Below are 14,825 nucleotides of genomic sequence, written 5' to 3'. Positions count from 1 at the left end.
TTGCCAATAATCTTCATTTGTATTGTTCTTATTTTTACCTAGCTGGTAGGTTATATTTCCTACCACCTTTTTAGTTCAATGATCAAAGTAGTGCCATTGAACACTTGCTGTGGTAACTAACCATTGTAAGGTGGTATCTAGAGTATAAGGAAAGGCCCTTTGGTTCATCAATGTCTCCAATAGCCATGCTTTTCCAGTATACTAAGATTTGCCTCTTTAGAGTAAGGCTGTGGTCACTGTTTGCATGTTTCCTGTTAGAGGAAGTGACCATCTAGGTTTGGCCATGAGCAGAAGGCTGTGTATTGGCTTGTAGACAGAACCTTAGAGAAGTATGGGACATGGGAAGATGGACCAAGAAGTTTCTAGGTGTGGTTCATGCTTTGTGATCTTGGAAGCTGTATTGTACTTATTATGTAATTAATAAAAATGATACATTATTTGATCTTTCTATGAGATAACACTCCTCTAAAGACACATTTTCTCATTTAATTCACATAGCAACCCTTTGAGATAGGCCACTCACTGTATAAAGGAAAAAAATAAGCAGAAAGAGTAAAAAATAAATGGAAATATTAATGATATATTTTGAAGGGCTTTCATTTGTTGAGTGTTTGATATGGAGAAGCACATAACTTACCTCATTTACTGATACATTTAATCTTTAGGAGGTGCGCATACTTACTGTCTCCATTTTCAAATGAGGAAATTGTTTTACTGAGAAGACAACATGCCCAAGATCCCGTAAATAGAAAGTGCCAGAGCTGTAATATAAACCCAGATATTGTTGCCTTCTTTTCCTTTAGAGGAAGAAGGGCTAATTTTCCTCTTTCCTTAGCATCTTAACCTAGCCAAACCCTGTACTGGGCATTATGGAAAAATGGATTATAAGCAGAAGACACTTGAACAACTTACTGTCTGATTAGAGACAGGATCAGAATATTGAAAGGTGAAGAGAGAAGACAACTGGAAGAACAGGATCTGAGTGACGGAGCTGTATCCTGGGGAAACAATGTGGTCTAGGGAAAGTGCACACAGATTTTAAAATCTGATAGAGCTGAATTTACCTTCCAGTTTCATTGCTTCCTAATTGTGTACTCATGGGAAAGTTATTTAGCTTCTCTGAGCATCTACTTCTCCAACTATGTATTCATGAGAAACTGTAAGTAAATTAACATCAATAGCTACCATTTATTAAGGGATTAATGTGTGCTAGACATCAATTTGAAGAACTGTGTGTAATTTTTCCCTTTGATCCTTAAAGCAACCTTTCAAGGTGAGCCTCATAACTTCTGTTTCATAGATGAGAAGCTGAGTTTTAGAGAAGTTAACTTACCCACATTACTGTGGAAGCAGTGCAGTAGGGATTCAAATCTATGTGATATGATAGAGATTTTTGCTCTTGATATTATTAACCAACTTATTTAACCTTCTGCTCTCAGTTTTCCAGAAGAGCATCTAGTAATCATAGATGTTTCAGAAACATTCTTATAGAGAATGTTAACTTGCTTTATCCCCTCATGTTATTGAGGGGGGAGTTGAGGTCCAGAGAAATGAAAAGCCATACCATGGTCCAGCTCATAATGCCAGAACTAGGGTGGATACTCAGATTTGCAGTGCCTTTTTTTTTTTTTTTTTTTTTTTTTGTCAGTACCACATGATTTGCATTAGTCAAAACTTTGAAGAAAAAAAATAAAAGCTTTGGTAAAGAATAACATGTTTCTTAAAAAATTTGACTCTATTATAAAATTTAAGGCTGTAGCTCCTAGAATTTTTTAAGATCAGTAATTAAAGAAAATACATGTTTTACTCCATTAAATATTCATTCTTAGTTAACTCCTGTGTTCCTTAGAGGAGTTCCTCACAGATGTTCAATAAGATAAATATCAACAGATACATCCTCTGATTATAGAAGTTCAGAACTTGACATGCCCTAAATTGTACTGTTTTTGACAGCTTTATTGTTTTGTTGTTCTTCTCCTGGTCTAATTGAACAGCAAGGAGGTGAGATGAAATGGGTCTAGCATTTTCTCCTACCCCTTTTTCTGTGTTACCTCTTTTTGCTCCAGAGAAACAAACCAAAAAGCACCAGTATTGATTCAGGAGCATTACATGTGCTTGGCTATAGTGAGACAGAAATTGTAACCGCAGAAGTTGGAATTTTTTACAGGAATATGTAGGGCAGAGCCTAAGTGCTCAAGTCATGGACTTAGAACTGGATCCAAATCTAGGTTCAGTCATTGAACAGATGCATGGTAATTGGGCAAGCTACTTACCCTCTGCGTCTTAATTTCTTTGTTGACAAATTGAGAACAAGCTTTTACATAACAGTACGTATACCATATTTATCTTATAAACTTAAGTAGGAGATTGTATATATAAAATACTTGGAACATAGTAAGTACTAGATTAACATTAGCTCTAAATATTAGTGTCACAGTAATATTTGGCTTCACAGAGCTCTGAGAATAAAATCACATTTTCTAGCTGTTCCTTGAGGTTATCCTTTATTCAGGTCAAAATTGTTAGAAGTTCTGTTTCATTCACTTCGTCATTCATTCCTTTATTCATTTGGACCCTCAAACTTTGTACCTCCTTGTCTTTGATTTCTTCTTTAAAAAATGTTAGAGGAGGGTGATATCCATTTTAAATGATTTTTGTGAGGAATAAATAAGCATATGTATTATCTGAGGCTCTGATACATGGGAAACAACTAGTTGATGGTAGCTGCTAATATTTTTTTTATCATTAGTTCTGTGTTTCTCGAGAAAGCAACTATCTAGATATTGCCAGTGGTTTAATTTATGTCTTTCCTACCTGTCGTAGGACATTTAGCTGCTTCCTGTTGAGCTATTTAATAAGATAGTGACTTTCTACAACTGAGAGACTATACGATGAGATGAATTTTTTGAAAATCAGTGAACCAAGCTGCCAAATATTAATTTTGAATCCTGCAGGTATGATAATGATAAAATAGGTTAATTTAAGAAACAATTCTCACATTCAATTGAAATGTTATCACAGTGCACTTTGTATGAAAAAGAGTGCCTGTGACATAGGTTTAAAAATAATTTGGTGAGTGAATTGCTAATTAAACAGTAAAAAAGGGGCTCCTGGCTGGCTCAGTCAGTAGAGCATCAGACTCTTGATCTCGGGGGTCATGAGCTCAAGCCCCACATTGAGTGTAGAGATGACTTAAAAATAAAACCTTAAAAAAACAGTAAAAAAACACAAAACAAATAAACCTGTGTAGTTGAACTTTTTCTCAAGTTCTTTCTACTGAGTTACTGCTTTTAGTCATTCACTCCTTCATTCACTTAACTGCATACATTGAGTGCTTCTTATGTGGCAGTTACTCTGGAATTGAGGACATTTGGTAGTTCTCAAGGAACCTATAATTTAATGAGAGAATCAGACACTAATTAAATAATCACATAAATAAATGATAAATTTAAGTTTCGGTAGGTTTACAATTGAGAGATGTGCTCTTGAAAGTGGGATTTGACTTTGTCAAGAAGGTCAGAGAAGGACGCTCTAGCAAGGCATGCTGGATATGAGATCTAAAGGAGTTTATGTGTAGCTAAGGATCACATTCTGTATCAATTCATGAAAGATGTCACAGTTCTGTATTTACTGCAATCTCATTCTCTAAAGTGATTGATTTGAACAGACAGTGAAGGGCAAGACTATCCTAATGACTTGATTGTATTCTATTCTACTTCTAACCTCCAAAATGGAAAACTGCACAGGTAGGAGGTCAGAATAGTATATAATGCAATCAACCATTAAGAAAGGTTTCCCCTTCTCTCTACTCAAAACAATCAATCAGGATAGTCACATGTCTTAATGGGAACACAGAACCAAAGTGTTCTTGTTCTCCTTTGATTAGCTGATTATCACAGCACTTCATTGCCTGATTTTTCCCCATGAAAATAAATAAGGATAGGATGCTAACCGTGTTTTGCATTTTTCTTTTAAAATTCCTATCACTGTGTAGCTGCATAATCTGGATTTTATTTTTGAACAATCCCTTTAACATGAGTTGGATCATCTAAATCTTTTCTTCAAAAATATGTTTAAGAAACAAAAGTTCATTATTAATTGTAATTAATTATGTAATTATGCAACTATGTTACAGTAGAGGATTCAAATCAAATTACTGAATGTTCTTTCCTACTTGAATTCGGCAAGAGTGTAAGGAACACGTTCCCAGAGTAAAGACTGTCCCAGAGTAAAGTTGATAAAGTTCCTAGAGATTAAAATAAAGCACCAAGGTACCAGGTAAAATGCTTATCATAATATTTGCCCTGAGGCTTCTTATGGTGAGTTAATATAACTAAGAAATCTCCTAGAGCCAGTGTGCTGCAGGTATCTGAAGGCAGATGACTGTTTGGGATGAGAATGTCAGGATCTTGCTAATCCTATGATTGCAGTCCAGGAAAGTGATGGAAATGATGTTCACAGGTGACTTTCAGCCAGTGTATCATTTGTACCTGGGCGTTTATGTCAAATCTGGTACCACTCCTTTCAAACTAATCTGACACAATCATTGGTTAGAATAATTTGAAGCCATTTTTACTTTGCAGTATAAAATTTTGAGTCCATAAAGCTGGATTTCCATGCCAGCCATGGCAGTTTAAAACAGCATGACTCGGGGCAAGCTACTTAACCTATCAGAATTTCTTAGTTATTCTTCTGTAAGTTGTGACTGTTTATACATATTTCAGAAAATTTTTGTGAGGGGAAAATGTGGTAATGTTTGTGGCGGTTACTGTAATGCTTGGAACACAGAAAGAACTTAATAAACTCTGGCTTTTCTTTTTTTATATAAAATATGTAAGCATACAATATAATTATTACTCATAGTTGAATTATTTGTTCAGCACATGCTTGTTCTTTTCTCTTTATCTTCTGTTACTTTGAATTCTCCTTTTTGTATTTACTAGGATACAGGGATCTTTGATGATAGACCCACATTATCTTATATTTTGATAGGCATACTTTGCTTCTTTGCTAGTGTTTATATGTTCTGGACAAGACCTATATGCATTGAAGCAGTCAAGGATTTCAATGTAACCAAATTAATGTGTGATCATTATTTTGGAAGCATTTTCCATAGGCTTCTCCTCTTCAGAATAGAACACATCATTTTTACCAACTTTAGGTAAACTAGTATAGAAAAATAATCTATCAGTGTTTCATGTTTGTAATATCTGATATGAAGGATATTTTAGATATAAATATTTTAATTTCTGCAATTTTCTGTACTTAATAGGAATCAGTAAAAAAAACCAAACTATTATATAGAGAAGCCATATTTCTTTTATCAGGTATTTTCCCCTTTGATCTATGAGTTCTCATTACTTGCTTTTTGTTTATGCATATTAGGTGATTAATTCAGGAGAGAACTAAGTAAAGATCCTCCCCCCCCCCCCACGCCACTGCCCACCATTTGTCCTTGGCTTTATTTTTAATATTCCAAGAGTAGGAAGGAATGATAAAAGGCAAGAAAGAATCCCTGTGATGCTTGTCTAACACATCTATCATTGCATTTTTATGTTGTCAAAACAGATGGTCCTGTGTCTATACCGGAATTAATCAGTAAAGACAGAATAATGCAGTGGTTTAGTAGTTGGATTGTGGAGTCCAACTCTGGAATCTGGACTGAACCCTGGCTGTATAATTTTGTAAACAGAGTCATCTGTAAAATGAGGTTTAGGGTAGTGCTTCCTATTTGATAGGTGTGATATAATGATTTAATGAAATAATGACTATAAAGCATTTAGTGCAGTTTTGTAGGCCTTTTAATCATAATTTAAGAAGCCCAGCCTGGAACTAGGAATTTGAAGATCTTTCTAGATACCATAGGGAATTGTGAGGTAGGTGGTCAATGGAGCATTCTTCAGGATAATGTAACAAATTGCTCTTTGTCAGTCTGGATCACAGAAGCCATATGTCTACTTTGATCTCTGTGACTTGATAACTTTCAAAGTAGAAGACTGCTATAAATTTAACGAAAGGTTAATTGTAATTTTGACTTGACAAGCAACTTAATTGGCACATAGTGTACCTATATCCAAATGTACAGTAGTGAACCAAATTTTGAGGACTGATGCTTAGGATATTGGGGAAAATACCATGTTCAGTGAACAGTTTTGAAGCTGACTAATAATCTGTGTCAATGACAGTTACACAAAGTTTATCCAAGTCAATGGACAGAGACATTTGTTAAGAACCTTTTCAGACTTGATTAAGAATTTCATTTTCTAATTTATAAACATGAAATATATGGTTTTTATTACCGGTGTGGTTACTCATGCCACTCTAGATGCTAACCTTCATTTTCTAAACAAGTGAGAAATCAGTTCAGTTTTCATTTGGTGGCTTTAGTTTCAATCCCTTCAGCCCCATCTAAATGAAAACCACTCTGCCTATGGAATACTTGCTCTGTTCTTCCTGCCTCATGGTTTTTCCCTCCATTTTCTCACTGCTAATCCTTTTCCAATCTTTATCTTTCCTTCCCTACTTTCTAAATATTGCTGAGGAGGCAGGGAATACTAAAGGATTCCTTACATGTGATCCCTCTGTTCCTTGCAAACTTAATTCTCTCCTATGAAAGAGAATTCTATCCCATAAAAAAGGATGATTGGGATTTTCAGATTCTAGATGCCTTTCCAACATGGAGTCTGCCTTAACTCTTAGTTCCCATTCTTTGAGATATGATAGTAGCCATTTGTCTTCTGTTACATAGTTTTCTGTCCAGGCTTCATAAGGCTAGGTTAGCACTGTTTTTTAGGAAGTAAGTATGCTATGACAGGTTGATATGTTTCCCCATACATTTTGTTTTTGATGGCATGTCAACACCTGAATTTTCCTTTCCTTTCATAAGCCTTACTCAAGAAAAACCGTGAAAACTTTTTACAGTTTTTTTCTATTAATTTATATTCTATTTCCATTTTTATACTTCAGGTTGTGTTTTGCTAAGGTGTAACTAAAAGACTATACCTAAAATAACTAAGGTATTACTAAAATTTTAATGTCTTTCAACTTGGTTTCACAGTTAGGTTCAATTCAGAATGTCTTTATTGTTTTTAATTTAGTGCAACAAGCATTAAATATTGGTTAAATGTTTAATGAATTAGCTACAGATAATATTGCTTCCACAACTAATTTCCTTGATCTGTGATAGCATATTTTAGGTTGTACCAGATCTCATTGTTCTATGCTGTATTGAGATAATTAGCTATGTAACTACAGGGCATATTCTGATCAAGTAATACCTTGCAAGGCAGAACACACAAAACAGTTTAAGGGCATAGATTTAAAGTAGGGTATGGGGCACCTGGGTGGCTCAGTCATTTAGCATCCTACTTCAGCTCAGGTCATGATCTCACAGCTCATGAGTTCAAGCCCTGCTTTGGGCTCTGTGCTGACAGCTCACAGCCTGGAGACTGGAGCCTATTTCAGATTCTGTGTCTCCTCTCCCTCTCCCCCTCCCCCACTCATGCTCTGCTCTCTCTCAAAAATAATAAACATTAAAAAATGTATATATATAAAGATAAAGTAGGGTAAATGTTCCTTCATGATGTCTATATTTTTCTTTAAGCATAGATTAATATAACCATGTAGAGTCAATTTGCTACCAGTGCAACTCTAATTTCACCTTTTTTTTTTCCCATTTATCATAATTATTTAATCCAAATAGTACCAGCATATATATGTGCACATTTGATAACTACTTAAAAAAAACAATTAGGTAAAACTATTTGAAACAATTTGTTGGCCTGTTTGCAATACTTTCATATTTCAAAGTAGCACAAGGCAATAAATACTTTGAATATGTGGTAACATCAGACATTGGCAGGTGGATCAACATCCAAAGTAGGGTGAGAGTGGCAGTAGTCATTAAGAACATAAGCAACATACAGAGTCTCATATTTGCTTCCTTTCCTCTCAAAATAATAATCCAGCATTTATATTGCATTTACTAAGTGTCAAGTGTTACTCAGAACACTTATGAACGTTACCTATTATTATTCTCATTTTACTCTTAAAGAAACAGTCACAGAAAGGTTAAGAAACTTGGCCAAGGTCACAAACAAGTGGCTAAGATTCAAACCCAATGCAGAGTCCATATCCTTACCTGCCATGCTAAATTTAGGTTGCTGGGATTAGAATCCTAGTGCGGCTCCTTACATTGTGTGACCACAGGGCAAGTTTCTGAGAATTACTGGGCCTCATTTTTATCATTTGTATAATGGGGGGCAATAATACTATGTTATTTTGTAACTAAAATGTACTTAGTGCAGTATATACCTAGCATACAGTTCTTTTGAGGAATATTGTTTCAAGTTTATGTGGCATGGAGGACAGGTACTATCACCACTGCCTGAATGAGACTTTAACAGTAGAAGCTGTCTCCTTGGCCAACACTAGAGTGCCATTTTGGCTCCGTTTCTTGCTTCTGGGCACCCTCCTCTAACTCATTGCCTTTTATGGCCTTTGTCCCTCCTGTGACTACAACTGTAGTGCTCCTTCTCCCACTTAAAACACCCGTAGTTTCAATTTACTCCTTTGCTAATTCTTCTTAAGAGATGATGTCAATGTGGCTGGTATTTAATTGCATTGGAAATAAAACAATAGAAATGAAGCTATTAACGGGATGGATCTTTTTCTGGATTTAAGCCTTTGAAGAGGAAGAATTCCAAAGAAAAATAAAATAGAATTTGAGCAGAGATTTTAAGAAATTTCTAAGTTATGTTATTCCAAAATGTATTCTTCCTACACCAGTATATCCATAGGTATCTTAGATGTATTTTGACAAATCATACCTTTCTTCATGAAATAATGATCAAAGAATATTTATAAAATTGAGTATTATGGCAGGTAAATCTGAGATATCCTTTATTATTCTGTCTAGGAAGACAGTTACAGTTTGGTTCATGGTTTTTCCCAATAATCGCTTTTTTTTTTTTTTGATGGGGAAAAAATGTTTAATTATCTACTCAATCCATTTGGTGTATTTCAAAAGGTGCAATACTTTTCTTCATTTATCAGTAAAAGAAGTTAGAAATTAACTTCAAAAAAAATAAGCAAATGGCAAACAAATTTCCTTGAAAGTCACAGTCACATATGGAGTGCATCCTAGAAAAGACGAGGGGCAAGACAGGTTCCACCCGCTTTCATGATTTCATCAAGTACTGGACCTACTCAAGGGTGGAGGGAAAAGGCAGCTTTCAAAAAGTAGTATGTTATTAAATGAGGCATTTACTAACTCCTTCCTAAGAGCACCAGGTGGGGAACAAATGTTCTAAACTAGTTCTAGGAAATGGAATGTGGAATCAGTCCATCCTCCTCCCTTAAGGGCTGTCCAATGGTTACTGACTTTAAAAAACATGACTAAATAAAAACAAACCCCACACACAGTTCCTCCCCCAAAAAAGAAAGATAAATAAAAACAAAACAAAAAAACAAAAACAAAATCAAACCCTTAAGTGTCCCAGATTATTCTCCAGAGTGGATGGAGCCCTGGAAGCAGCCCCAACAACCCAAGTTAGTCTGTTGCAAAGTCATCACAAGCATGCCTTGCTTTTTGACAAAAAAAAAAAAACAAAAAAAAAAACCCAAAATAAAACAAAAAACAAATTGTAACAACAAAACAAAAACTAATACTAATCATTTTTCTGACAATACACAATTACTTAAATTAACCAGTACTGAGAGGAGGAAGGGGACCATATCTATGGGCCTTGTCTCACACTAGTGCATGTGGGTAGTTGCAGGACATTTGTCATTATTGCAAAAACGAATTTTAATTTTCAGTCTTTAGTTTGATTAAACATTGCTTTTAGTACGGTGCTGACACCAGCTGTGTGGAAAGGGCTCTGGGGATGTTCACAGCAGCACACACCTCGGGTCTTCTTCGGCACTGGAAGCTCCAGGGCAGCCAATATTGCTTCGTCAAAAACATCCATTAGACTTTTCTGTGTGAGTGCAGAACACTCCACATACTTGACCACCTTCAGGCCATGGGGCAGCTTTTCAGCAGTCTCTGGAGTGACAGGCTTCTCTTTGTTCTTGGCAAGTTTCTCAATCGTAGAGGGGTCATCTCGGAGATCAATTCAGGTCCCAACAAGCAAGAAAGGAGTCTGTGGACAGTGGTGAGTTACCTCAAGCACCCACTTCTCCTTCACATTTTCAAATGAGGACGGAGAGACCACTGAAAAACAGACTAGAAATACATGTTTGTGGATAACTCAGCGGTCGTAATCTGTCATAATCCTCTTGCCCTGCAGTATCAAAAAGTCCAAGAGTATATGGCTCTCCACCAATCATAACTGTGACTACATAGTTGCCAAAAACTATCAGTACATACTCCGATGGAAATTTATTTGTTGTGTAGGCTATCAGGAGACATGTTTCACCAACGGCACCATCGCCCACAACAACACACTTAATTGTCTCCATTGGTGAAACCGTTTTGTATTTACTTTAAATATTTCAAATTGAATGATGACCTCAGCTTCTCCCCGGGGCTCCCATTAATCACTTTAAGAGTATAGGATTTTAGAAGCCATTGATAATACTCAGAAGAATAATAACCTTTTCTAACAGGCAATTATGAATTAACTTTTTGATTAAGTGGTTCAGAATTTTTGTATGTGCCTTTGACTTTATTTTATTATTGATACTGTTAAAATTGAATGCAATGAGTGAATAGCCTGAATTCTGCAATTGCCTTTTCAGAATTAAGCCATCCTAAATTACAGTTATGAATATTGTTTAAAATTGGGAATACACTTTATGAAAATGAAGATACAATTTCAGGTATCTTGGGCTAATTTTAAGAAACATTTCAGATTATGAATTTTTATGAGTATCACAATGTAGTTTGAAAGTAATAAAAAATCAAGAACATGTTTATATATGTTTAATGAAAAACAAATATACAAAATGATGAAATCTGTTACATCTTTGCCTCATGCTTGTAAATCTATGGAAATGCCTTCTCTACTCCTCAGGCTTTTCAAGAAGTTTGCTGGAATATTGCTGATAGATGCATTGTATATTATAACAGAATGAAATTTTGATACTAAATGAATAAATTAGTTGAGAAAAAGGAGCCAGAAGAAGGATAATTAATTATGGAAATTAATGTCACTAAGATACTTTTTATGAGCTAGTTTGAAATTGTTGTATTTTATATAAAATATAATTTTTTTTTTTTTTTTTTTAAATTTTTTTTTTCAACGTTTTTATTTATTTTTGGGACAGAGAGAGACAGAGCATGAATGGGGGAGGGGCAGAGAGAGAGGGAGACACAGAATCGGAAACAGGCTCCAGGCTCCGAGCCATCAGCCCAGAGCCCGACGCGGGGCTCGAACTCACGGACCGCGAGATCGTGACCTGGCTGAAGTCGGACGCTTAACCGACTGCGCCACCCAGGCGCCCCTAAAATATAATTTTTTAATGTTTATTTATTTATTTTGAAAGAGAGAAATAGAGCTCAAGCAGGGGAGGGGCAGATAAAGGGAGAGAGAATACCAAGCTGGCTCTGCACCATGAGTGCAGAGCCCGATGAGGGTATCAAACCCACAAACTGTGAAATCATAACCTGAGCTGAAACCAAGAGTCAAATGAACAACTGACTGAGCCACCCAGGCACCCCTAAAATATAATTTTATCAAAAGGTGCACATATTAAGTGTGAGCTTCAACCTTGTATCAGTAGATGAGAATTTCAATAGATGTTTATGATAATATTTAATCTGTTGCCCCATTGTTGATTGAAAAGAACTTACATATAGATTAAAATGTATATATCTATCAAATAAGATCTTTTTTAAGACTGTCAAGTTGTTCCCCAGATTTGTGAATGCATCTTTGTTAGAATATAAGGCTACTTGCACTCTAAAATGTTCTTTATCTTTCATGGAATAGTTGATTAATAGTAACTTGAATGGCTATCTTCTAAGTTTTTTTTTAAACAAAAAAATTAAGGATTTATTTTTAAAGGAAAATTATTGTGACAATCCAAAATATAAAATGTAGCCATTATAGTCTTTGGGTGTTTTCTGAATAGTTGTTTTCATAGTTACAGGCCTTTCTGGTACTGAGAATAGGCTATTCAAATTTAAAATATGGAAACCTCGAATAGTCAAAGGTGGCCAGGGCACTGTAGTGTTCAACTTGTCAAAGGGTTGTTTTCGGTGTACTAGGAGAAAACTCAGACTAATGGGTTTTAGAAAGTCTCTCAATAGTAAAAATTAAAGCCAATGAGATTAACCACAAATTATTTCTGTCTCTGTTCTCCATTTTAGAACAAGGACTGGCAGCTGTTTTCTTTTAAGGACGAGATAGTAAATATTTTAGAGTATGTTGGACATACAGTCTCTGTTGCAACTCCCGAACTGTGCCATTATAACTTGAAGACAGCCATAGACGATACATAAATGATGAGTGTGGTTGTGTTCCAATAAAACATTATTTATTGACACTTAAATATGAATTTCATGCAATCTGTGTATGTTACAAAATATCCTTTATTTTTTTTTTTTTTGCCATTTAAAATTGTGAAATGATTTTTAGTTCATAAGACAAAAATGGCTGGTTGAATTTGTCCTGTGACCTTAGTTTGCCTTCTCTTGCCTTAAACAAAGAACAATGAAATGCGCCCTGTTATCTTTATATCCCCAAATACTTAGCACATAATAGGTACTCAACAATTGTAAGGCAGATAACTACTCTGATGTATTTAATTTTGAACTTAATATTGATTTATTTCTAATATCGAATTTTTCTTAGCAAATAAAACTTTCCTTGTGTTTATTTCCACCATATTTATAAACATATATATGCACACATACCCTTTTCTTAATTTTATATACATACATATAACATATATATATATATATACACACACACACACATACACACATACATACATATACACATTAAAATTTTTTTAATGTTTATTTACTTTGAGAGAGAAAGAGAGACAGATTGCAAGTATGGGAGGGGCAGAGAGAGAGGGAAACACAGAATCTGAAGTAGGCTCCAGGCTCTGAGCTGTCAGCCCAGAGCCCCACTCAGGCGGGGCTCGAACCCATGACCTGAACTGCAAGATCATGACCTGAGCCAAAGTTGGACGCATAACTGACTGAGCCACCCAGGCACTCCTACACACACACATTTTAAACAGTTTCATTGGGGTATAATTTATATACCACAGAACTGACCTGTCTTAAGTATATAATCCAATGCTTTTAGTAAATTTACTGATTGTGCAGCCATAACCATAATATAGTTTGTGAACATTTCCATCATCCCCAAAAGATTCTGTATGTCCATTTGCTGTCAGTCTCTGTTTATATGTATGTAAATAATCAGTGGATTAATGTATGTTTCCATTCTATTATGCAGATCAAGAATTCAGAAGACAAATTCATGGAGACAGGTCAAGACTTGTGCTCTTGGCACTTTACAATTATGAACTTGTGTAGTTTTCATCTAACTTAATGTGTTGTTTCTATTACAATCTTCATTTTACCCATAAGGAAACTGAACTAAGTTGCCCAAGTTTACTCAACTTACAGAGTGACATCAACTCAGCTATTGCATGGAGGTACAGAGTTTTAAGATGAAGCAATATGGTTCCAGGGTCCATGATTTTAATCACTTTAAGAGTATAGGATTTTAGAAGCCATTGATAATACAAGAATAAAAAATAATCCTTTCTAACAGGAAATATGAATTAACTTTTGGCTTACCATTTTAGGCAAGCAATAATTTTCATCAAAATCATAACTTCAGCCCTCCTTAATCATATATAAATAAGAATCATTAGTGAGCATAAATCAACTGATATTTTGGATATATACTTGCACATAGTAAATAGAAGACAATTATTCTGCTACACAGGACATGTGCACTTACATTATTTCCAGTGTTATGATAAGTGCTATTATCCATCTCTCAAATATATATCATTTGAAAAGAACTATTAAGTAAAACTGTAAATAGGACTAATTTTTCATAGCATGAAACTTCTACCTCAGTACTTAGCTTACATAAGTAAGCCTATTTATTTATTTATTTATTTATTTATTTATTTATGCACAAGCGTGTGAGTGTGGGAGAGGCAGAGAGATGGGGAGAGAGAGAATCCCAAGGAAGCTCTGTGCTAGCAGCACAGAGCCCAACACAAGGCTCAATCTCACAAATCATGAGATCATGACTTGAGCCAAAATGAAGAGTTAGACCCTTCACTGACTGAGTGACCCAGGCATCCCCAGCCTATTTATTTTTGTCAGCAACTAAAATGTTTTGTTTACAATTATTTTACAATTTACCTTTATCCTACTTTTTTATAAATTTGTCAAAAATATTACAAAGAGCAGTTAATAATCAGCAATAATTGTATATACAACTCTCTCTAAGCATAGATATCCCGAAAAGTCATTTTTGTTTTTAAGGGAAATGTTAAGTGTGACTATTGTGTTTTTGTACTATATAATTGTAAGTGTTTATATACTGTGTATATTTTCTATGTCTTTGCTCCTCTAAGTATAAATAATAAACATTCATATAAAAAAATGGTCTTATTTGATTTTGATGCAAACTGTTACAGGAATGAAAATTTAGGAAATTGCCAATTTTCACATTCTTGACAAGATCCTATTCTCCTTTAAAGATTTCACATGAGTTTTCTCTAAGAACCACATTTCCTTCAAGGCCACCTGATTCCCAGTGGTTCTCTAGCACTTTCTGCTTTGTTCTTTCTCTTAGGCATCAGACCTGATCACAGCCATCAGCCATCTTCCTGAGGAG

General features: G+C 35.0%; 1 long non-coding RNA gene and 1 pseudogene across 2 annotated transcripts in view; one reads left to right on the top strand and one right to left on the bottom strand.

Annotated features, from left to right (window-relative positions):
• LOC147574878 (uncharacterized) overlaps positions 1–14,825 on the top strand; it is a 469,068-nt gene that overhangs the window by 111,184 nt on the left and 343,059 nt on the right. The gene's annotated exons all lie outside the window — the stretch shown is intronic.
• On the bottom strand, positions 9,816–10,483 carry LOC112856005 (cell division control protein 42 homolog pseudogene; annotated as a pseudogene).

Source organism: Puma concolor, chromosome D4 (genome assembly GCF_028749965.1).
Source record: "Puma concolor isolate L17-30 chromosome D4, mPumCon1.1.hap2, whole genome shotgun sequence".
Taxonomy (NCBI): domain Eukaryota; kingdom Metazoa; phylum Chordata; class Mammalia; order Carnivora; family Felidae; genus Puma; species Puma concolor.
The sequence above is the reverse complement of the archived record's forward strand: the minus strand, read 5'-3'. Positions and strand labels throughout refer to the sequence as shown.